Source organism: Gracilinanus agilis, chromosome 1 (genome assembly GCF_016433145.1).
Source record: "Gracilinanus agilis isolate LMUSP501 chromosome 1, AgileGrace, whole genome shotgun sequence".
NCBI lineage: Eukaryota > Metazoa > Chordata > Mammalia > Didelphimorphia > Didelphidae > Gracilinanus > Gracilinanus agilis.
In genome coordinates, this window is record NC_058130.1 from 457479508 (window position 1) to 457505578 (window position 26071).

Genomic DNA, 26071 nt, shown 5'->3' on the forward strand with positions numbered 1-26071 from the left:
TGTCTTTAGTCTAAGTCCTAGTCTATAAGCCCTGCTGTTCTTTGCCTGTTTAGATTAATTCCTCCTCTCCCTGAAATCTTTGTTACCTTTAGTGCTATACTCCCTGACTTCAGCCCCATATTATATCCTGAATCTCCCTATTCCAGCCTACCTGTAATCCATATTACTTACCTAACAAGTCCCTGACAACCTCCCTTCAAATTCCCCTTTTACCACACACCTTTCCCAAATTCTCCCCATTACAAGTGTTGCTGTAGGTAACAAAGTCTATCACATCTGATCATTCCACAATATTACTGGTACTGTGTACAATGTTTTCCTGGTTCTACTTATTTCACTCTGTGCTAGTTCAGGCAGGTCTTTCCAATTGTTTCTGAAATCATCTTGCTTATTATTGTTCATAGCACAATAATATTCCATCACCATTATATACCACAATTTGTTCAGCTGTTCCCAAATTAGGGGCATCCCTATAGTTTTCTATTTTTTGCCACCACAAGAAGAACAGCTATAAATATTTTAAACAAACTGGTTCTTTCCCATTTTTTAAATCTCTTTGGGCTAAAGACCTGGTAGTGATATTACTGAATTAAAAAATTCATTATTTTATAGCCCTTTGGGCATAATTCCAAATTGTCCTCCAGAATGATTGGATTAGTTCACAACACCACCAGCAATGCATTAGTGTCCCAATTTTGCTACATCCCTTCCAACATTTATCGTTTTCTTTTACTGTTATACTGGACAATCTAATAATTGTGAGGTGGTTCCCCAGAATCATTTTAACTGGAATTTCTCTTATCAAGAGTGACTTAGAAATTTTATATGATTATTGATAGCACTGATAACTTCAACTGAAAACTGCCTATTCATATCCTTTCACCACTTATCAATTGGGGCATGACTTGGATTCCTATAAATTTGACTTGGTTCTTTATATATTTGAGAAATGAGATCCGTATCATTGTGATAAAATTGTATCAGTTTGTTATTTCCCTTCTAATCTTGGTTGTGTTGGTTTTGTTTGTACAAAATCTTTTTAGTAGAATATAATCAAAATTGTTCATTTTACATCTTTTATGTTCTCTATCTCTTATTTGATTATAATTCTTCCCTTCTATTTAGATCTGACAGGTAAACTATTCTGTTTCCTTAATTTACTTATAATATCACTCTTTATGTTTAAATCATATATTCATTTTGACTTTATCTTGATATTTGCCGCACTATTTTCCAATTTTCCCAGCAGTTTTTGTCAAATAGTGAGTTATTTTCCCCAAAGCTAGGATCTTTGCCTTTATCAAACACTAGATTACTGAGGTCATTTACCCATAATCTATTCAATTGATTCACCATTCTCTTTCTTAGGCAGTACTAGATTGTTCTGATGATTACTGCTTTATAATACAGTTTAAAAATCTGGTATTGCTAGGCCACCATCCTTCACATTAAAAAATAATTTCCTTTATTCTTGATATTTTGTTCTTCCAGATGAATTGTTATTATTTTTTCTAGTTCTATAAAATAGTCTTTTGGGTAGTTTGATTTATATGGCACTGAAGAAGTAAAATAATTTAGATGAGGTAATCATTTTTTTATACTGGTTTAGCCTACCTTTGAGCAATTAATGTTTTTTCCAGTTGTCTAACTCTAACTTTATTTTTGTTGAAAGTGTTTTGTAATTGATTCATATAATTCCTGCATTTGTCTTGGTAAATAGATTCCCTAGTATTTTATATTGTTCAGAGATTTTAAATGGAGTTTCTCTTTCTAACTCTTGTTGCTTAGTTTTGTTGGGAATATATAGAAATACTGATTATTTATGTGGGTTCATTTTGTATCCTGAAACTTTTCTAAAGTTATTATTTCATCTAGGTTTTTAATAGATTTTCTAGGATTCTTTAAGTATATCATCATATTATCTACAAAGAGTGATAGTTTAGTTTTTTTATTGCCTACTTTAATTCCTTCAATTTATTTTTCTTCTCTAATTGCTATCTCTAGCATTTCTTGTACAAAATTAAAGAATAGTGATCATAATGGGCATTCTTGCTTCACTCCTGATATTATTAGGAAGACTTCTATTTATCTTCATTGCAGATGATATTGGCTGATGATTTTAAATAAATATTAGTAATTACTTTAAAGAAAATACCTTTATTCCTGTGCTTTCTAGTGTTTTTTAATAGGAATGGGTGTTATATTTTGTCAAAGGCCTTTTTTGCACCTATTAAGATCATCATGTGAATTATGTTTGATTATTGATATGGTCAATTATGCTGATGGTTTTCCTAATATTAAACCAGCCTTGCATTCCTGATATAAATCCCATCTGGTCTTAGTGAATAATCTTTGTGATGTCTCCTCATTGTCATTCTCTGCAGTGAAATCAGTGACTGTTTCTATGATTTATTCTTTAAACCACCCATTTTGAAGAATTTCATTATTTTTTTATTTTTAATTTACCTTTCCATGAACCCTTAGAAATTATAATTTTTATTACATTATGATCTGAAAATGTTACATTTATAATTTCTACTTTTCTGCATTTGGTTATGAGTTTTAATGCCCTAGGACAGTGATGGGCAAACTATTCTCCTAGGGGCTAGATTCAGGGTGTAGTTTGCCCATCACTGCCTTAAACAATTCCCTAATCACTACGCCCCCACATCCAGATGTAGTGATTAGGGAATTGCTTAAGGTAGTGATGGGCAAACTACAGCCTGCATCTGGCCACTTGGGGAATAATTTGACCATCACTGCCCTAGGACATGGTCAATTTTTGTTTATGTACTATATGCTAATGAAAATAAGGTATATTACTTTTTATTACAATTCAGTTTTCTCCAGATATCTATTATATTTAACTTTTCACAAAATTCATTCATTTCCTTTACTTCTTTCTTATTTATTTTTTGGCTAGATTTATCTAGTTCTGATAGGAGAATTTTGAGGTCCCACATGAATCTAGTTTTACTGTCTTTTCCTTCCTTAAGTTCCTTTATTTTCATCTTTAATTATCTGGATACTATACCATTTGATGCATATCTATTAAATACTGATGTTACTTCATTGTCTATAGTACCTTTTATCAAGATGTAATTACCTTCTTTATCTCTTTTAATCAGATCTATTTTTGCATAAGCTTTTTCTGAGATCATGATTGCTCCTCTTGCTTTTTTGTTGTTGTTTCAATTGAAGACCAATACATTCTGTTCCAGCCCCTTACCTTTACTCTTTTTGTGTCTACCTGCTTCAAATATGTTTCTTGTAGGGGCAGCTGGGTAGCTCAGTGGATTGAGAGTCAGACCTAGAGATGGGAGGTCCTAGGTTCAAATCTGGCCTCAGACACTTCCCAACTGTGTGACCCTGGGCAAGTCACTTGACCCCCATTGCCCACCCTTACCACTCTTCCACTTATGAACCAATATACAGAAATTAAGGGTTAAAAAATATGTTTCTTGTAAACAATATATGGTAGGAGTCTGTTTTGTAAACCATTCTGCTATCTGCTTCTGTTTTATTATATATATATATATATATATATATATATATATTTATATGAGTTCATCCCAATTACATTTACAGTTATGATTATCATCTGTTTATTCCCCTTCATCTTGTTTTCCTCTTTTAATCCTGCCCTTTCTCCTTTTACTCTTTCCATCCACTCTGGTGTTTTGCCTTTAGTCATTCCCCCCATTCTCCCTACCATATGTTACTTCCCTTCCCAACACTCTTCTTATTCCCCACCTATTTCTCTATAGTGTCTTTTAATCATCCTCCCCAATTTCTACATCCCTGATATTAATTTCCTCACCATCATCCCATTCTTATTCTCCTTCTAATTCTATACTGTGTATGATAGGATTCTATACCACAGTGAATCTGTCTGTTCTTCCCTCTCTGAGTCAATTCTAATTAGAGTGATGTTTACATATTACTCATCACCCCCTCATGCTCCCCTCCACTATAATAGGTTACTCTCATGCCTTTTATGTGATATAATTTATCCCATTTCGCTTCTCCCTTCCCATTTCTCTTAGTGCAATCCTCTTTCTCACCTTTTGATTTTTTTTTTGCTCATTATCCTAAACAGCTTAACTACCACATTATCTATGTATAGTCCTTCTAACTACTATGATAATCATAAAATCAATTTTAAGAGTTACAAATATCATCTTTCTGTATAGGAATATAAAAAATTCAACCTTATTGAGGCCCTTAAATTTTTTCCTTTTTAAATTTACTTTTATATGCTTCTCTTGAATTTTATAATTATATTTGTGTTATCAAATTTTCTGGATTTTTTAATGTTTTTTTTCAGAAATGTTTGGAAATCTTTTATTTTATTAAATGACTGTATTTCCCAATGAATTAATGTAGTCAGTTTTGATGCATAGTTGATTCTTTGTTATGAATCCAGTCCCTTTGCCTTCTGGAATATCATATTCTAAGCCTTCCAGTCTTTCAATGTAGAGACTTTCAGATCTTATATAATCCTGATTGAGACTTCATGATATTTGAATTGTTTCTTTCTGCCTCTTTGCAGTATATTCTTTTAGGCTTCTTGAGCTTGGCTATTACATTCCTGGGAGTTGCCTTTTGGGGATTTATTGTGGAAAGTGATATGTATTCTTTTAATTTCTATTTTTATTCTCTTGTTCTAGAATATCAGGGAAGTTTCTTGGATAATTTCTTGTACTATGATATCTAGGTTGTTTTTTTTTGTCATGCCTTTCATGTAGTCCAATAATTCTTAAAAATTCTCTCCTAGATCTATTTTTCAGGTCAGTTGTTTTTACAATGAAATATATTTTTATTTTCTTGGGTTTTTTTAACTTTTGATTTTGTTTTATTGTTTCTTTTAGTTTCAATAAGCCATCAGCTTCTATTTGCTCAATTATAATTTTTAGAAAATGAATTTCTTTGATGACCTTTTGATTCTTTCTTTTCCTTTGATCCATTTAACTTTTCATGAAACTCTTTTCTTTATTGGATTTTTTTTGCCTCATTTTCCAGTAGATCTATTCAGTTTTCTTAAAACGTCCTTTTCTTCATTGGATTTTTGTGAATCTATGTCAATTGTGTTTTTAAGCTATTTTTTTATTTTTGCAGTTCTTTAATGTCTTTTTCTCATTTTTCTTCCATTTCTTTTAAATAATTTTTAAATTCCCTTTTGAGCTCTTTCAGTGCTTGAGACGAATTCCAATTTTCCTCTGAAGTTTGGCATGTGGTTGCTTGTATCTCACTATCCCCTATTGACTCTGTGCCTTGCTCTTTGTTTTCATAGAAATTTTCTATTTTAGGTGTTTCTTTTGCTATTTGCCCATTTTGCCAGTCTTTTTTTTTTGCCTATGGACTGGTAGTTCTGAAAGTTGCTGATTCTGTCTTCTCAGCTGATGACTCAAAGGACTCAGCAGTCTGAGCCATTTTGTCCTGGGGCTAGTCTTCACCCCAAGGCTTGAAAGGGCCAAATGCTATGGACTTTCAGGCCTTACTGCTGGTACCAGATCCTGGGACTTCAAATGGTAGATGTGGAGTTTGGGTGCTCTATTGTTGGTGTGGGTAAGGTCCTAGGAGACTCAGAACCTAGTGCAGTTAGGTGAGGGGTGATTGGCCAACACTCCTCTGTGTGTAGTTTTATATTTGATTCCCCCTTATTCCATGAAAATTGGCTCTCTCTGTCTACCTTTCAAATTGTTTTCCATAGGAGGGACTTTTCTCTCCATCTTGCTGTTGTTTTTTGACTCCTGTGATGCTTTGTAAAGGTTTATTTGGGAGGATTGTCATAGTGGTTTCAGCTTTTCCTTCTACTAAGCCACCACCTTCACTCTGTAGACTCAAAGAGTTTTTGGATTAATGTAAGATTAATGACTTAGCCAGTCATTCTAGGGCTTCCTGACTCTGAAGCCAGCCCTCTTTATTTAGTGTAGTCACTACACTGTTTCACAGTACACTTGTACACTATAAACACACACACACACAGACAAATTTAAAATGGGTAAAATAGCCCCTTAAATTCCAACAAAAGTTCTATAAAACCTAGAGCAAAATAATGGTTTGGTTAGGTCACATATGAATTGCTTTTAAATCAGGTTTTCTGGTAAGGCCTCTAGATTCCTCAGAATAATATTTTAGATGAATAATTACAAAAGTATTGCAAAAGAAAGTGAGATGACACAATAGACTACAGCACTAGTGCTGAGTCGAAAAGATCCTACTTCAAATTCGATCTTAGATGTTAGCTGTGTGACACTAGACAAGTCAGTTAGCCTCTGCCTGCCTCAATTTCTTTACCTATAAAATGTACATAACAATAGCATTTACCTCTTAGAGTTTTTGTGAGGATAAAGTAAGATGTTGATAATAATAAATGTAAATAGCATTCATAATAGCACTTGCTATGTGCCAGGCACTGTAGTAAGTGATTTACATTTATTATCTCACTTGATCTTCACAACACCTCTGAAAGGTGAGAATTATTATTATCCCTACTTTATAGATAATATTTATAAATTATTTTGCAAACCACTACCAAGTCAGTAGCCTTAACTTCTCTTTTTGATTCTTAATTGAATCAGAACAAAAAAGCAACTTGCCTTTCCCTCCATGGCCTGCTAAGCCTTATTCAACATTGTTGGATCATTGTTTTTCTTTTTACAAGGGATACTGCTTTACTAAGTCCCTTTCATTCTTTATTGTTTTTCACATTTCACATCCTTTTCTAAAGGGAAATATACTTGCTTTTGTGTTTTTTTATGAAGACTTAAATATTTTTAATATGCAGAACATCAGAAAACATAGCAACCACTTATTCAACAATTATGCAGCATTAGGATCTCCAAAATGACTAACCATTATTCCCTTTGAGTCTACTAGTTTGAATTGGTCCCATGTGAAAAAGTGATTGAAGCCTTTTCCCTTTGGGTTCTTTTCATTATTCTCTGTGAAATGAATTGCCTACTCAATATACAAATACATATATATCTATGTCTTTTTATTCATACATATAGATGATGTATCTCTCAGGAGACTGACTCGGGAGACTTCTGTGCATAAATATCTGATTGATTTTAACTGTTTAGAACTATTTAATAGTGTCTCAAGTCAAGGAACTGGAAATATGCTTTCAGGCCTTTGAGGTGGATTAAAAGTCCTCTGCTTAGGCAATAAGGCATTTCTTAACCTATACACAATCCTTTAACTGATATAGAACCTGAAAAGACATTCATCTTCTAAACTGTCAGTTGTCATTTTTCATTAGTCTTACTTACTACCCCTTTATTAGATTTGGCAACTAAAATGGCTCACCCTAAATATTCATCCTGACCATTGGAAAACTTATATTACTGATCCTCACATTTCTTCCTGTGAGCCTTCCCATTATCCACCACTATCCATAAGATCATAAGATAGTTTTCTCTTCTCCCAGAAGAGAAACTGAAATCCTCCATTGTAGTGACTTATTAGAAAGATCAGGGAGTTGCTTCTAGCTCTGTATACTCTAGGGGAAAAGTTACAGCCACTCTCTACTCCTTGGGCCTAAAAATAATTACATTGAATTCTTTTGAAATTTTTCATGCCTCCTATTTTGATCTTCCCATTACAGATTTTCTTCATGTGGATTATGATTTTATTTTTGCTCTCATACTCTGCTTGTTTTCTTTCCACTATCATTCTCTTCACTACATATTAGAGGGCAAATGTTGGTGTTTGAGTCTTCTTGGGTTATACTGGAAATCTGACACTGGTTTTCTTTGTGTTATTGATATTCCTATGCTACTGACCTGTTACAGATTCCATTTCCCAGTTCCATGACTGACCTCTGTATGCTATCTAGTGCTAATGGTATTGTGTCTCTACAGACTTCAGCTGGAGCAATGGAAGGTTCTTGTTTATCCCCTGCTTTCTCACCTGGCCCTGCCATGATGAGGCCAAATAAAGCAGGACACCAGAAATTCTAAACCTTTTGCCCTCACTCAAATTCAGCTCAATGTTACTCTTCCTCTCTTTCTAGTTGTAGACATTACCTATAATATATTTAGGAACACAAGTTAGCCTAGAAAGTATAACAAAAATGGTCAGAGAATAAATATTATTTGCTTTCATACCATTATTATTATTGTTATTTTCCTGAATTCTGATACTGCCATTTGGAACTAGCTGGTCTTCTAAATTCCTGTTCCAGAATTTAAAAAAAAAAGCCAAAGAAATAGAACAGATACTAAATGTTACTTAATACACCCTGCAGTGCTAAAAGAATTCCCCAGTATTTTTGACAAGTGATCATCCAGCCTTTGCTTAAAGAAATGCAGGAAATTCCTACCGCACAAGGCACTATATTCTAATTTTGAAAACTCAGTTGTCAGACAAGTTTTCCCTCTTAACATAAGCCTAAATGACTCCTTTTTACTCCTTTAATGAAATTAATTTCATTCATTATTTCTAGTTCAACTCATTGGAACATACTATTCTATTCCCTTCTCTATAAGACAAAGAGAAATAATAGATCTCTCCTTATTCTTTTCTTCTCCAGGTTAAACATCCCAGGTTTTGAGCAACTGATCCTCAAATGACAGTAGCCCAAGGCCTTTTACCATTCTGGTTGATCTTTTCTAGATGATTTTCAGTTTAACAAGGGTTTAAAAAAGTGGCATTTTCACCATAGTAAAATAGAGTTAAAATCCATAATGTGCAGAGACTTCACACCTCTCTACTAGGGGTGTCAGCTCCCCACTCTTTCTCTGTATTTATTTTCTCATTCCAACCATCTCTCACATTAGCATATCCAAATTTGCAGAGAGACCATTACCACATAATTTCACTCACTTTCCTAGGGCACTAGGGATAATGCTACTCAAGGGAATTATGTTTTTACTTCTTACTACTCTACTTCTTGAACTCCTATTTAATGTGTGAAGTTTTTATTTGTCTTCTTTTTCATCCCCACAATCAGGCATTCACAAAGGAATTTCATTCACAGGGTTAAGCATTAATTAAGTTCTTGCTATGTGCCTTTCACTATGCTAAGGGCTGGAGATACAAAGAGAAGCAAAAGACAGTGTCTGCTCTGGCAATCTGATGGGGGGGGGGGCAATGTGCAAATAATTATGTACACACAAAATGTTGTTCTTTCTCTTGTTTCAGTTGTGACCAACTCTTTGTGATCCCATTTGGAGTTTTCTTAGCAGACACTGGAGTGGATTGCTATTTCTTTTTAAAGCTCATTTTTATAGATGAGGAAACTGAGCCAAGTGGGATTAACAGATTTGCCTAGGATTATACAGTTAGTAAGTATTCCAATCCTGAATTTGCATTTGTGTCTTTTTTGACTCCTGGCCCAGTTTGACTCCAGCACCACTTAGCTGCCCCAGATGAGACATACACTGGATGAATTTAAAAAATCAACAGAGCGAAGGCAATATTATTAAGAGAGCTACACAAAGGCTTCTAGTAACAGGTAGGATTTTATTTTATTTTTATTTTGTTTTGCTTTGGGTTTAGGGTAGGATTTTAATCAAGAAAAAGTGTAGATAAGGAGGGAAAGAATTCTAGGCAAGGCAGATTAGAGTTTAAAATTAGAGATTAAAAATTCCCAGATGAGGCTATTTCACATGCCTGATAGGGAGATAAAAACCCAAGTTCTCTTACTTGACTAAGGATTTGGGACTCACCTTCTCCAAAGTCAGGCCATCTTAAAAGAGCCAATGATAATAGACTTGCCCTGATTGCCTACCCTATTTCCCACAATAAAGTAAATCAATAATTTATCTACTCACTTCCATTTCGTTATCATGTCTTTTTCTTGCTTTAAGCTAAATTTTTCTTAAAATTAAATTTTTTCTTTTGTGTTTATGTTTTTTAGTGTCTTAAGCACAAATGATTACATTTCCTTCCCCCAAAGGCTTTTTCTACATATTTTGATATAATAATGTAGTTTGGTCTTTTATATTTAATATGTTCATGTTAATTATTTTTGCAATTTTGGACTATTCTTGCATACATAGTATAATTCTAACTTGGTGAGAGTGAAAGTTATTTTGGATATTTCTTTTAAAGAAATGGGGACTCTCTGAGAGGGCAATTAGAGTTATAATAGTTTTTTGTTTTTTCAGGATTTAATATAAAACTTTTGAATTAATATTTTGTGTGATATTTGGCATATACTTTTGAGTTCCAATTCAGGCTCAAATATTTATAAGTGTTGTGACCATAGATAAATCACTTAAAGTTTGCTTCATTTTCTTCAAATGGAAAATAGGGAAAACACCAGCACTTTACCTTCTTGAGTTATTGTGAAGAATCAATGAGATGATGTTGATAAATGCTTAACCCAATGTTTGAAACATAATAGGTTATTATATATTTTACTATTATTCTTGCATTATGTACATGCTTATTCCATTTCCATTTTGTTTATATTTCCTTCCTTTCAATATAAAGACTACTATCATATCATTGATTGGTTGCTATCCTTCATACTAGAAGAAGAACTAAATAATGATTTGTGACTTGTGCATAAATTGAACTTAAGTGAGGCAGAGTTTCACAAAGTTGTAGGTCTCATTCTCTCTTTGAGAGTCATTTAAGTGTGGAGGCAGGACAAAAGTCAAGACAATTGGTGATGGCTCAGGATGCCTTAACTTCTTTGGTGTATGACCAAGCTCTAAGCACTGTCTTCCACCAATTTCTTGGCCATTGGTAAAAATTGTTCTTATCCATTCCTTCTACCAGGAGAAGACTTCATATACTTGGGATATATATCCTCCTAACTTACCAAGAGGTTTGAGGCCTACTGGTTATCCATATATAATACTTTAATATTTAAAATAAATACTTTAAGTATACATACTGTAATAGCCAACTGTAGTAGGTGAATAATAGGTTGTGTATTAATAACCAAACTGTTATTAATTAGCTCATATATTGATCTTCCTGTTTGTATTTAATACAGATAAACTGATATAATAATTATACTTGTCAGTTGTAAAACTAATTACTTTTGGTGGATGGACTTCAGGAAGGAGTTTGATCCAACCCTACTTTATTACTGTTTGAGCTAGAAAAAGGAAGGAAGAAGGAGGATAAAAACTAGGGGTTAGGAATAAGGTATGAAATCTATTAATCTCTAATACTAAAATTGTCTATATAACATAAACCCCCCTCCCCAAATGATCCCTCATGGAGCTTCTTGTCTGTAAAACAGATCTGACTTAACTATACTCTCTGACTATAGATGAAATTCTATCTTACTATCTTGTCCTAAGCTAAATTATAAAAATCTTAAATTAATAATGAATTCTTTATCTTCAAACACCTCTTTAAAATAATATATTTAATCAAACTTTCAAATATAACTTTCAGTTTTTATTCACAGAGAAGCTGACACAGTTCCTCTCTCTCCCTCCACTCCAGTGGTTTAACTGTCTGTGACAGGTCACACAAAATAACTCTTTAGCACCCCTCAGGATCAGAAGGGAAAAGATTTCAGTAAACATACTCTTTCTCTAATCTCAGTATGAATCTCAAATTTCAAAATCAAACAGTCTCAAAATAACAAACAAATCTTCTTTTCTGTCAGAGAATGACCCAATCACCAACTGCCTCCAAAACAAGTCAGGAGAGACTGCTCCCAGAACTCCTAACTGACTCTCCTTTATCCTATGCCTCTTAAAGTGACCACTGCAAATTCTGTGTGTCTTTCTTCTTAAAGGGGAAGTAGTAAAAGTGGACAAACCCTTTCTCTGACCTAAACCCCTGCTTCTAATAAGACTAAATAAAACTTAACCATAACATTACATATACTTGGTGGTTACCCTCATATATTTAATGTCATATAAAAGGTGTTTGTTAGAAGCCTATTTTACTGTTGAAATTATTTGCATATTAAATATTGGATGAAATTTATTTGTAATGTCAAACATAATGGAACAATTTCCATCTTCTGGATTTTCCATTTTGTATTTTGTAATTTCTAAGTATGGATTACTTAAGATGTCTATTTCATATTCTATTATTTTGTGCCTTAAAAATAGGTAATCAATTCTCTCTAAATTATTGGAGTTTTTTAACATGTGATTGAGCATGATGGTACATCATTCTATTAAAAATTATTTGCTTCGTATACAAGGCCAATTCATTTATCATTTAACAAATGAGGAAACTGAGTCTCATATTGGTGAAATGATTTGTCCTAAGTCACACAGCTATGAAATAAAAAAAAAACATTTCTTTCTCTTGCTTTCCTTTATATTGTTCCCAGTATTCCTTGTTTCTATCATGAGAGAAAAGATATCATACCTACATATCTCTAACTCAGCATATCCAAAATAAAATTCATTTCCCCCACAAAACCACATCTCCATTAAAGTTTCCTATTACTACCAATGATACCATAAATTTCCCAGTATTCCAGATTCACAATCAAAGTATCATTCCCATTTCTTCACTTTCATTCATACACTTCCTAGGGATCCAAGTAGTTGCTAAATATTTTGATTTCTAAATCTCTTTCATACATCTTGTTTTTTTCTACTTACATGAGTCCCCATCTTAGTTTAAGCCTCTATCACCTCTTCCCTGGACTATTGAAAAAAGTCTTCTAATGATTTCCATGATTCAATCCTTTCCCCATTCCAATCCAAATGAAATTGTCTCAGTAGGTATTCTTATCAGCTCCCACAGCTGAAGTTAACCTTCTCTATGTCAGAATTAGGTATTCAATTCTAGGCTACCTCCTGAATTTCATTACACCATTTCAAAGCAGAGCTCATTGCTATTTTCACTCCAATATTTATATCTTCCAAACTTTCTTACTACTATTAACATAACATTGATTATTTGTCAGCGTCAGAAGTTGGGGAGGAGGCTGGAGTTACGGATCCCAGTGAATAGAAGTCTGGTTGTATACTTGGTAGTAATAGGGGATTTTAGAAGAAGGGAAGATTTGGGGATTATTTTAAAGATTTTTTTGTCACTTCTCAATTCTCCTTTCTGTAGTGAGAATAAATTTTACTATCTTAATAAATTAGTCAATATAGCATAACTTATTGCACTTTGTCTTAAGCCCCAATTTTGTGATTGAATTGTGTAAATTGTTTTTATGCCTGTTGTTTTACAATAAGATAAAGGCCTTTATGGTATAACATAATAAACAACAGGCTTCTGTTCTTAACTGATAAGCATATTTGGAACTTCTAATATTGAAGAGGACAAATGAAAAAATGTGTGAATATTTTCGTTATTAATTTTGAGGTAAACTACCAATCAAATGATATGGTAAGCAACTTAGCAACATCCTTAGTAAAAAAAATTAAAAATACATATGAGATCCAAGCCTCTTCCTAGACTGCCACTTGGACTGTTTTCCGAAATCATCCACATGATTGAAACTAAAATAGTCCACCTTGGCTTAATGGCAGTGATGACTGGTGCCAGGCGACTACCTTGAAGGTGGAGATACATGTTCTCTTACTGGGCAGATATAAATTTATCTTTTATCTGATAAGAAAGAAGCTTATCAGAATCTCTCCAGAATCAAGTTGGTGGTTTGTTCTTAGAAAACATTATTTATATGCTTTAATTAATAATTTTAGCTGAATGAATTCTAGGTCCATTAGAGTTTTTGTCCACTAGTTGCCATAAGTAACAGTAGATTGGCTATACTTGTGTACCATAGGTTACATCCTCCTCCAGAATTATATAGTTATACAAATATCTTTTTCAGGGCATTTCTTCCAGAACATAAGGATTTATATATTTCAAATCAGCAACTGATTCCAGCCTCAGTTTTCTATGATCTTCTAAGAAGGAACCAGCTGGAGATGAAGAGTTCCTTGACTCCACTATGGTGGTTGTTTTAGTCTCTGGATAGTGTAGAATAATCCCATGAGCTGTGTACTGACAGAGATTGTGGCTGTCTACTCGAGGGAATAATCCTTTATGAAGGAAGAGCATGGTTCATGAAAGTAGGAAAAGATGCCAGGAACTGAAGCTTGGCATTATGGGTCCATCAGTTCATGTGGCTTTGTTTTAGGAGGCATTGTTTCTATAAACTTATTTCTTAGACTTTTAGAGAACCGAAGAATACCTTGAACTGTGCTTGTCAGCCACAGATTGATCTTTTAGCTGATTTGAAAGGATAAAAGACATGATTTCATTTAATGTTTGTTAAAAATTATGAGAATAGACTTGTTCTGGTATTGGGATTTGTTTGCTCATGTTCAGGAAAGTTATCCAAGGACCTGCTCACCTTTTCCCAGCAAGTTTGAGATCTTGGCCCCAGTTGGTGACATTGGGGGCAGGGTGGCTCTTATTACTCTGATATATTCTATTTTGCTATTGAGGATGAAAGTAGAATAAAATAAAATACCAGAAATAACTACAAATAGATGTGGTTTTAGCAACTTCAGGAGCACTTACAAAGCTATATATCTAACTGGATTGCTTCCCAGGATGATGGCAGTGCGTAGGAGGCTGAATTCTTGGGTTCAGGATCCTGGGCTATCTCCATCAGGGTCTGAGGGGAGATGGTGGTGGAGATGGTTTTACTTGTCTAGTGTATGCTTGCCCTTCCTCTTCTCTTCTCTCTCTCTCTGTCTCTCTGTCTCTGTCTCTGTCTCTCTCTGTTTCTCTTTCTCTCTGTTTCTCTCTCTCTCTCTGTCTCTCTCTCTGTCTCTGTTTCTCTGTCTCTCTCTGTCTCTCTTTCTCTCTCTCTGTCTCTCTGTCTCTGTCTCTTTGTCTCTCTGTCTGTCTGTCTGTCTGTCTGTCTCTCTCTCTCTCCCCCCCCCCACTCCCAACCCTAACAATCCCCACCTCTCTCTCCTGATTTATCTAGGCTGGCTTGCCTATCCTAAGACTATTGTCTTGAAAAGACTTTAAACATCAAATATTCCCACCTGCTCATTTGATCATTTAGGCACACGAGACTCATAGAGGATGTGTACGAGGTCACAGAGCTCATAATAGGAAAGTCAGAGATTCAAATCCCTGTCCTTTAACTTAACTCAACATTGGGTAGAGGGAAAGAACAAATTACCTAGTTTTTCTTAGAAGGGGGGAAAACCCGCCAATAATAACAACAGATGCTAGTCTTTAAATCCATCTAAGTATGTATTTATGTCTAATCAATAACTTGCCAAGTCATAGAGATATATCATGTACTGCCTGAGGTCTAGTGAAACTCCGGAATCTCTCCATAATTATTCCTCTGGATAGCTTGTGTATGGCAGGACCTAGATAGCACTCTCATTGATAGAGTCCCTTTATCTCATCCCTATAGACATAATAATTCAGTGACTAATGACTTAAAGACCCCTGAATTAGAACACAATTGCTTTCTTTCCAGTTACCTTAAATACTAAGTTCACATTATTTCCAACTAAAAGGCTACCCTGTGTAGCTTTTATTCCAGCCTCACATCATTTTGCTATTGACAGCATGGAGTACCCCATTTCTTTGAATGTGTTCTTTGTATATTGACTAGAGATGTTGTTAAGGACTTTTAACAGCCAAGTTTAAAAAAAAAAAAAAGAGGAAGCACTGGGTGGATTTTCTTCTCACGTTCTCTTCCATTGACCTTAATCCCTAACTGGAATTCTGCTCTAAGGATAAAAGGTAATTCATCTTCCATTTCAAGTTAGTCCAAAAGATTGAACTGTGCTAAATGATGGGCTGCAGTTTTTCTGATGTTCGTTATTGCTCTCTATAGATTTTGCTGAGGTGAACAAACTCACAGTAGGCCACAACTCATACACAAAGACAGCTTTTTGCAAATGTGAAACTAACTCCCTTGAAATCAGAATGGTGTGCGTGTGTGTGTGTGTGTGTGTGTGTGTGTGTGTGATTTTGAGTGTGCATGTATTTTTCTGTGTATATATACTTAGTTCCCAAAGAAAACAGATTGCAGAATACACCCTGTAGTGTTTTGGACCATTTTTGACCATATCAGGATTTTAATCCTTATAGATTGCCCGGAGAGCTTGCATTTTCAGAAATGGTACTGAATAAAGACTGATTAAATCATACACTAATTTTAAGGTAGTGGATAGAGACTCTTCTCAGGAGGGCATGGATGAGGAGGGGCAATTCAGTTCCACTCCCTCATCCTTTAGCTTTTTGTTGATCCAAGGGTGGTGTTGGTGACAATAGATCCGGCAGGTTTTTTTCTACACAAAGGGTTGAATCCTTGGATGACTGCTGAGGAGCTAATCTGGAGTTGGGGATTATTACTATTTTCTGACTTCTTGGTCACAGTGTCCTAAGAGGGATTCACCAATAGAGCAAGGTGGTTGAGGTGATGGTAGAAATTTGACTCACCTGCCACTACATGCCTTATAGCTTAAAATTTATATCTTTGAAACTTTTACAACCTTTTTTGAGTCTAGGCAGCAGCTCTTACTCTGGGGTCTATGAGGTTTTTTTAAGACTTTGATAACTGTATTTCAATATAATTGCTTTCCTTTCCTATGCATTTTATTTTATGCAATTTAAAACATTTATTCTGAGAAAGGGTCCATAGGCTTCCCCAGAATGCTAAAGAGGTTCATCACACATAGGCAAAAGCAAAAAGGTTAAGAATTCTCTGACCTGAAGTATTTGTGGGAATATTATTTTCCTTGATTATCAGAAACTGTCATTTGTTTTATATGCTACAGACAGTAGCAGATTCTGTGATACTTTAAGCAAGGGTCAGCAAACTGTGGCCTGTTGGATTAGGCCACTGCTGAGCTTAGAATGGCTTTTACATTTTTAAATAAAATGCTGCCGTATTTAAAAATTTAAGAGCTCTTCTTGGCTCCCTTACCATACTAAACAGACATGGGCCAGATTTGGCTCCCTTTATTAACAAAGAGGGCACATTTTAGTAATACTTCAAATAGTCAAAATTACCAGATAAACATAATTTGGGAGCACTTGGTGTTATAATTGATACTCTGTCAGTGGGAGAATGACTGGGGTAGAGATAAAAAAGGAGCCCAGCATATTATCTGGGGAAGGTCCCAGTAGGAAAAAGTCAAAGGTGACCCAAGCATGTGGATAAATTGGCATCTCAGAGATCTAGTTTTTAGCCAAAAGACTAAAGTTATCCTAGGAAACCAGAGTTCTGGAGTGAGAAGCATTCTGAAAAAAAGTTAATATCTCTGAAAATCCAGACAAGAAGGTGGCTTGGTACAAGGTTGCCACAGACCCAGTTATGACTCTGGTCCAGTACCTAGGACAAAAAGGCATGAGGGGATAAGGGATAATTTCAGCTGTGAAGATCTAGGAGAAACTACAAAGAAACTTCAAAGTATTTGCTCATGGTAATGTGTGAGTAGAATTTGCTTCTCAGGACTCTCTTACCCACCATCCCATTTGCGTGCTCATACTGAGTGTGAACACTGCTGGCATACATACAGAGGATAAAGTTTTGGTGTGACCCCACCTCGCTCTCTCTTTCCTTGAATGTGGCTGCTGAAGCTGGTTTTTAGCCAGACAGTAGAATTTACACATGTGGTTTTACTTTAGTTAGAAAATTAGGCTTTGAACTTCTATTTCTTTTTTTAAATTTCTTCTACTTCAAGTGATTATTAATGAACTTTATAAAATTAATACATGGAGTTATTGATATTCATTTAACTCTGACATTTTTGGTAACCAGTGAAGTTGGGAAAAGATTTCTCATTTTTTTAAGAAAGCATTTGAGTAAAAACAGTAATATGTAGAGAATGCATTAAAGTTGAGTTTGAACCTAGTCTTTTGACTACATGCTCTACCATGCTACACTATACTACAGTTTCTCTTAACATTCTTTATGCTTAGTCTAGTTCAATTAAATGGCTTTTGTTCAAGCATGTATTCATGTATGGAATACACATTTGTGAAATTTGCCTCAAACTTACCATTTTGCTAAGTAAAATCTATTCCACTATTTTGTATAAAAGGTTTTTTTCCCCCTTTTAAAAAATAATTTTAATTGTTTTTAAAAATCTGCCAAACTAATGTGAAAAATATAAACTTTAAACCACTTTGATACACACTTAGAGAATTTATCAATATATTTGTAATAACCTCATTGAAAATATGGGAAGAAATCATTAGAATTTATACATGTTGAGGATAAGAGTTTTGGGGATTTTTTGTCTTTATTTTGTTTTTTGGCGGGGAGGGTCCCCCCTTCTTTGTATCGTTAGGGCTTAGCACAGCATAGAGTATATAGGAAACCTTTAATAGATGTTTGCTAACTAACTGATACTGTCAGGCTTCAGTGAACAATAATTTATAACTGACCACATATTCAGTCATACAATTAACTGAAAATTCATTTAGTAGCTGGGTGACACTGGACAAGTCACTTAAGCTTTGGATGCTTCTCTTCATCATCAATAACAAAATACTTGACTCCAAGGAGGAAAGCAGATCTTCTTTTCTAATGAAATGATTTTTGGTCACATGTAAATGCAAATGTCTGGGTGTCTCTTATTATGGGGAAAACCAGGAGAGTTGACTTAAATATTAAATGTGGGTCCAGAAGGGTGTGAGGGAGAAAGGACTGACAGAAGGCAGAACCAAAGAAGGTAGGGAGACTCGGTTTAACTGCTAAGGAAATGTCTGTTAACAGAAGAGGCAGTTAGGCATAACTACCACTCTGCACAATGCACAAGGCCTATGGAAACTAGCAAGCAAATGACAAGATTTTATAATAAATTAAATTAAGGGAACTATGGTAAAGGATGGGAATAGGGGTTTCTACACTTCCAGACTAAGGGCAAACCACTGGGTCAGGGGAGGGACTTATCTACACTCAACTGAGACCTAACCAAGAGAGTGCCCAGAGAATAGCAGGACTGAAGTGGTTATCCTCACAGCAGAGTCCAGACCCACTCCAACAATGTTCCAGCTCCTTTCAGGTGGGTAGCTTCTGGGAGCTAACCCAGCCCAAGGCATCCTGCATCTCAGGTTGGGATTAATAGTCTCCATCAAAATATCCCACAAGTAGATGTCAGTCTTCCTTCTGGATCTCTGGAAATCTGAGGTCTCCCAGGGTCAGTTACAATTTGTCCCAACCACCATGGAGCCCATCTGAGAGAGAGAGAGAGAGAGAGAGAGAGAGAGAGAGAGAGAGAGAGAGAGAGAGAGAGACTTCCTGCTTCCCCATTCCATTTGGAATTCTCCAGCCCTTTCTGTTAGGTCTCCTAAATAATAACTAAGTAATCCTCTTCACAACACTTTTGGGCATATGTAAATGCAAGTATGTTTTTGGATATCAATGAAGTAAGGCATAACATTTATATGGCACTTCAAGTTTTCCAAAGTGCTTTATATTTGAGTCTCACAAACTTATGAAAAAGGTTTTCTTATTATCTCTATTTTACAAATAAGGTAATTTTTATTGAGAGAGGTTAAATTTCTGAATGAAAATATCATAACCAGTAAGACAGGATTCAAACTTAAACCTTTCTGATTCCAATTCTGGCATTTTATATATGGGACCACACTCTTTCCTCCATCCCTCTGGTGGGAATAGTTGGAGGAGTAACCAACAGAGAGCTCCTTCTGGATCTTCTACCATTTAAGAAAGGCTCCCAGAGACTTGATCTTGACTTTTGCCACTCTTTCTTTCCTGAACTTCATAATCACCAGGAATTTACAATTATACAAGATGAAATTAACTCTACATGTCTCACTTCCTCAGATAATTTCTCAGTCCCAATGCAAGATTTCATTGTGTCCCTAAGCTGGGTAACCTTCATCCCAGAGCCCCCACCCTACTGGATTCCTTTTATGTGTTTTCTCTCTTTAGATTGTGAGCACCTAGAAGTCAGGGGCAATCTTATCCTTTCTTTGTATCTTCTCTGTCAGCTCTTTGCACTGTGCCTGTGTAAGAATTCAAAATTTAGATTTTAAGCTAAATATGAAAGTTCTAAAGTTATATTGTGGTTGCTGATTTAAAAAAAAATTAACTCTTGAGCCATGAGCCTGTTAGCCACTCTTAACAATTTAGTTTATTAGAGATATAGTAAAAGAGAGAAATGTAGGAAGGAAGTAGAATGTATTGCCTAACTAGATACCCTATAATTTCTGTCCAAAGATGTCCAGCTCACTACCTGGCAAGGGCTCTCAAGTTCTGATCTCCATGTGGAGTTGTACTAGTCTCTTAAGCCAAGAGTCCCAGTGGTCAAGGGTTCCACCAAAGCAGCCTTCTGCAAGAAAGCAAAGCCTCTCCAGAAACCAGGAAAGAAAGGCCAGCTACTCACCTAGCAAACCAATGCAGGATCCAAGGGAAGAGTCTCCTCCTTCAGTCCAGCTCACCAACACAGATTCCTCAAAGATGAACACCAAAGGAGAAGTTCAAAGGAGAAGTCCCTTGGATAGGAAGTTACAACTTTTTATAGTCCTTTTTCCACATCAATTCCTGTCCCTTCCCCACTTTACAGGAAGCAATAGCAGTCTTTTAATTTGCCTAGCACTGCCCAGAGGTGGGTCAGTGGCTTCTGGAGTTGTCACCCACTCTAACAAGTGAGGAGAAACTCTCTTACTTAGTATCAAGTAGGGGTACTTTCAGTTCTTGATTTGTTTAGCTAAAAATAGACAAGGGGAGAGTTAATCCTATCTTTACACTTGGCACATAGAAGGTATTTAGTAAACGTTTATTAACTATTGTATCATGGGAATCAATATGGTCTGGAGACCCAACATTAATATATAGCTCATTTAAGGATGGCATAGCTGATGTCCTGGAAGAGCTAGAAGTAGATGGGCCAGGATTCCCTTTGATTTTATGTTGTTCTGGAAGAGGAGGAACAGCAAAAGAAGGAAGGATATAAATATTAATTATTAATAATAGCTATAATTTATAAAGCACTTTACACTATGTAAAGCACTTTAGAACATGTCTTCTGTAGTCTAGGAAAAGAACCCTATTTACTCTACCACCTGATTTATAGAACATATAGAAAGGGAAGTACTACTAAATCAGGAGGAGCCCCTCATGCTCTGCCCCATTAGAGGACTCTCAACCATTTTAGGGTGCCCTCTCATCTCTCTCTGTACCCTTAGAAGCAGGGTGAGAGAATCCTTGTTAATTTTTCTGAGATTGGTCCTATAATGGCAATGGCTATAGCCAAGGCCCCAGTTTCCCCCTCTTCCTTCAGTTGGGCACTGGGCTGAGGGAGAAGGTAGGATTTAAGAAGGAAGCCTCCTCCTTGACCCAGGTTTTAAGGGAAGGATGGAATAATGCAGTAATCCTAACTGCCCTCCTTAGTGGGGAGGGAAGGAGTTTTTTAGACAGTTTAGGGAATTCCTGCTCTGTAAAGAACCTCTCCTCCACTTAAAGTAACCCACCTCTCCCCACAGGATGATACTCATTCACTGGCATTGTAGACTTTTCAAACCATTCACATAATACACAAAAGAATTAAAATAAATTCAAATCTCAAATGGTACAAGAGTAATTGTGAGGTATAGTAAGAAAACCTTCAAAGTTCTCATAATTCAACAATCATAAAACAAAAAAGAACCAAACTAAAACTTACATCTGTTCAGGAAAATAAAAGATGTCTGAGTATGATAGTGACCATTTCTTGCTTTATTCTTTCTTCATTCCAGTCTATAGACAATCCTATATTTTCAGTAACTCCTTAACTTATCCTATTTTGTGTTGTGTCATTAGACTTGTATTTACTATCTCAAATGCTTTTTGTTGTTCTTCTACCTACAAACTCTAATGAAATGTTCATAAATTATTCAACCACTTAGTAATACTTCCAAAGAATGGCAATGCTGAATTAGTAGAACGATTCAATTATCATGATTTCAAAAATACTAATAAACAGTGAAATAATATTTATCTCTACACAGGGGTAAATATCTAGATAGGTATCCCTAGATAGATAGATAGATAGATAGATAGATAGATAGATAGATAGAAAGCATATGTAGAAATATTCCCATATTCTCCCTTGTAATGGGAGTATTACAGCCAGTGTTTCTCTAAAAGCGGATAATAATCCTCAACTAAATTCCAACTAAAGTGAAGTAAATAAAATACACTTTAAAGTCTTTGTAGTACTTTACTTGTCCAAGAACATGTACACACATTCATTTTAAAATATTCTTCCCAAATAAAATGTCAAATTATTTTCCTTATCCCTATACAGAAAGGGATAGACAGACCTACAAACCTGATGCTTTGAATATCTTTCCTCATGCCCACAAAACTGTATCCCATATAATTAATATGCATTATGCACTCCTTAGAAAATAAACTGATTTCTTAGGTCTCTTTTACTATATAATGGGAGGTGACCCTATGTCTTGCCTCCATTAGCAAAACTGTGAATAAGGAATCTTTCTGCCCCACTACTGTAATGCAAAAGTTGCAAGAGGGTTTTTTGCTCTTGCAGAGGGCCAACTGAAAACTTTTGGCATTGAGGTTTAGAATTCTAAGAGAAAGTTCAGTTGGTCCCTGACGTTTGGACAGAGTGGAAGGATCAACCAGAGCTCTATTTTGGCTTCTGTTTTGCTTTGGCCTGTGCCTTGTCTTTGGATAATTTGAACCTGGCTAATTTCTCTAGGCCTCTCCCTGACCTTCTCCACATTACTTCCCTGTTTTCCCTGCCTATTTTCCCAGGGCTCTGGGAGGCAGGGTGGCTTTTGGGTTTTTAGTGAAAAGACATTATAGGTTTAGTTTTCCCCAATAGGCAAGTGGGACATCCTTGCATTCAAACTATCCCTTTAGTATACCCTCTACCTTAAAAGCAGCCAAATCTTCCTCAACTGAGAGAGCAGGTTCTCTCTCAGTCTAACCCATTCCTGAGACCCTCCCCCATCTTGAGTTTCTCCCTAGCAGTTGTCAGAAACCCCAATCCCCTCTCTCCTTCCAGACCACCCTGAAACATTAATAAAACCCTTGGTTACCTAATTAGACCCTCTATAGAATCTTTGTGTTGAAGAAACTAGGCAAAGGTGAAGGGGAAGGAATAATTCTCTTTTATTTTCTGAGGGAAACTGGAGGCATCCATCTTGAGAGGAAGTAGTTGCCCAAGGCTTCCTCCTGAATCCCTTAAGTTTCACTGACAGGGAGGAGCCTTGTGATTCCTCCTTTGAGGACTTGAGAAACTGACAAGAAAACCCTCAAGTCAGATTCAAACCACTTCTGTCTGGCCCTATTCCTTGTGTCTGTAAAAGTACCTTTCCTGCCTGGAAGGGTTCAGCCTATTACCCCAATATCCTCTGTCTCTAGCCTAAGTGTCTAGTCTGTGTCAGCTGCCTCTCCTGAACAACTCACCTGTACCCTTACCATCCTAATACTGCCTTATCCATTCCTACCTAAACCTAGTCATCTCTTTCATTCCTCTCCTATTACCTCAATCACCTTTTACCCCTCCATCACTCAGCAAGGGAAGGAGATCACCCCTGAACTTTAGTGTACCCCCCATTTTATCCACAATACTACTCAGATGATAATACAAGGTTAGACCAGAAGTTTAATGTACTTAATCTAAATTTGGAAGCATCCATTTGAGTCCAGTTCATCTCCAGTACTCCTATGATTCAGTTTTACTTTTTAATGATTAAACTTTTTTATTTTAAAATTAAATTTGGTAATAGATAATAATAATAGTAGACAATATTTGGTACTTACTAGAGGCTTTACTTACTAGAGTGCTAGAGGCTTTACAATTATTAACTTGTTTGATCTTGACAAAAGTAGATCTTATTATTATACCTATTTTACTGTGGAGGAAATGAGAGGGAAACAGTGACTAAGTGATTTGCCCAGGATTACGGAACAATAAAATAAGTGTCAGAGATCAAATTCGAACTCTGGTTTTCTTGATTCCAAGTCTTGTGCTCTATCTTCTGTGCCACCTAGGTACCTGTAAATAATAATTACTGCTCTTAACAATTCATGATAATGGTGAAAAGTTGTGATATAAATGATCCTAAGCATATATATTATACATATATACATACATATATATGTATGTATATATGTATAAAATCTACATTGCTTTATTCAGGTAAATATATAAATGTATTAAGATTTTAAAATTTGAACATTATTAAATAAATGTAAGTGTATGCATTTGGAAACAATATAATAGAGTAGAAATCTATAGCAGTTTTTATATATTAGAAATTTAAAGGTTAGCATTCTTGTAACTTATTATTATTATTTTTAGTATTCACAAGATTTTGGAGCAAATCCTGAAACCTGATAAATTAATGAGCTTTAAAGTATGCATTTTGAAGAATAAATGATGAATTAAAGGATCAAATAAATAAAGTAGAGAGGGTAACAGAGACATTTCTACATCAAAATTAATATTCTTCTTCTGAGAAATCTTGGACTAATGGAGTCCAATATAATGAAAAAAATATATAATAATTAGATAATAAATTGGTGAAACCGAGGACATTGGCTGTACTCTATAATATAGTTAAACTTATCAATCATTTACTAGCTCAACTATGAATAGAAAAACCTGCATTTGCTGTCAAACCTTTGAAAGTAAAGTAATAGATGACAAGAAAAATCCATGTTTGTTATTTTTTAAAGTATTTTATTTTTCATGTTTATCCAAAGTAGATAGGTAGTTCAGTGAATAATGCCGTGGTGGAGTCAGGAAGACTTGAGTTCAAATCCAGACTGAAATACTTACTACCTGTGTGAGTCTGGACAAGTCAGTTAACCCTGTTTGTCTCAGTTTTTTCATCTGAAAAATGAATTAGAGAAGGAATTGGCAAACTGTTCCAGTATCATCAAGAAAACACCAAATGGGGTCACTAAAAGTTAAACATGACTGAAACTGCAGATTGACCAGTGTAAAGTATTTTTCTTTGAGAAAGAAGTTTTACTTTATAAGACACTGCTTCCAACATGCACATTTTAGAATGACTGAGATTTATAAATACATTTGGATAATACACAAGACATTGTGCAATTATTCAGTATCTGTGCATTGGCTATTAGGGATTCTTTTTTTTTTAACCAAGTTTGTGATTCATCAAAATAAAGATCTACCAATGGGTTCCTCAACCAACAAAGTGAGTCACCCTCTTTACAACCCAAAGTCTTGGGAGTTTGAGTACCCTGATTAGTTTCACATCAATTTGAAATGAGGCATCTCAGCCAAGAACAGAGGAGTCAAACATATGGCTCTTGGGCTGTATGAGACCCACAAACACTCCTTAGTGCAATCCAAACCAGATGAAAATGTAATAGGAAATACAGTAGTATACAAATTATATTATATGTTTTTCTAAATCAGTATTTAGCTTGGAGCAATCATTATATATGCTTTACCTACCTCCATTTGATTTTGACTCTTGGACTTAGCAGGAGCTGGGTTTGGTATGTGCCTCTGGCACATATTGGCCACCAGACCTTAGTTAAGTCATTTAACTTCATGCCTAACTTGAATCAGAAGAAACTTTTTACTTGGGCTGTGCTGTTCAATTGATCTTAGACAACATAACTATTTTTAAAAGGACAGTTTAGAGAAAAAACAAAACAAAACAAAACTGGAAAACCAAATTGAAAATCATAGAAAACCAATCTCCCAGCTTTATCTGTATATAAAGCACTTGATGAGTTAAATTAAATATTCCAAACACTTAGCCAAAGCAAGAAAGATCAAGAGACCTATAAGTACAAGTCTGGAAGGTGGACATTTCCCTAAGTTATCTTTCAGAATTATCTTCTGATTTGTGCTGACTCTTTCCCTCTGGAATAAAGCACCATGCTCCCTAGTGAGAAATTAGCTTGAAGAGGTAATATTTCATTCTAAATTAGGTTGTGCTGAGGTGGGAAGGGGGCTGCTTTGATTACTATGGGAAAGGGAGACCTCTATATATCTTAATCTTTTACATGAAGATGTATAAACACACCAATCTTAATCACTTTGAACTTTTGTGTCCACTATGTGATAATTAGCTTTAATTAATTTTAACAAATGCAAATGTAATCATATGAAATGCACACTTTTGAATTTATTGAGGAGAAAAGGATATAGAAACAAATGCTATGTAACCAAATTAATCATTCATAGACTCCCTTGGAGTCAGAACAGATGTTTTAATT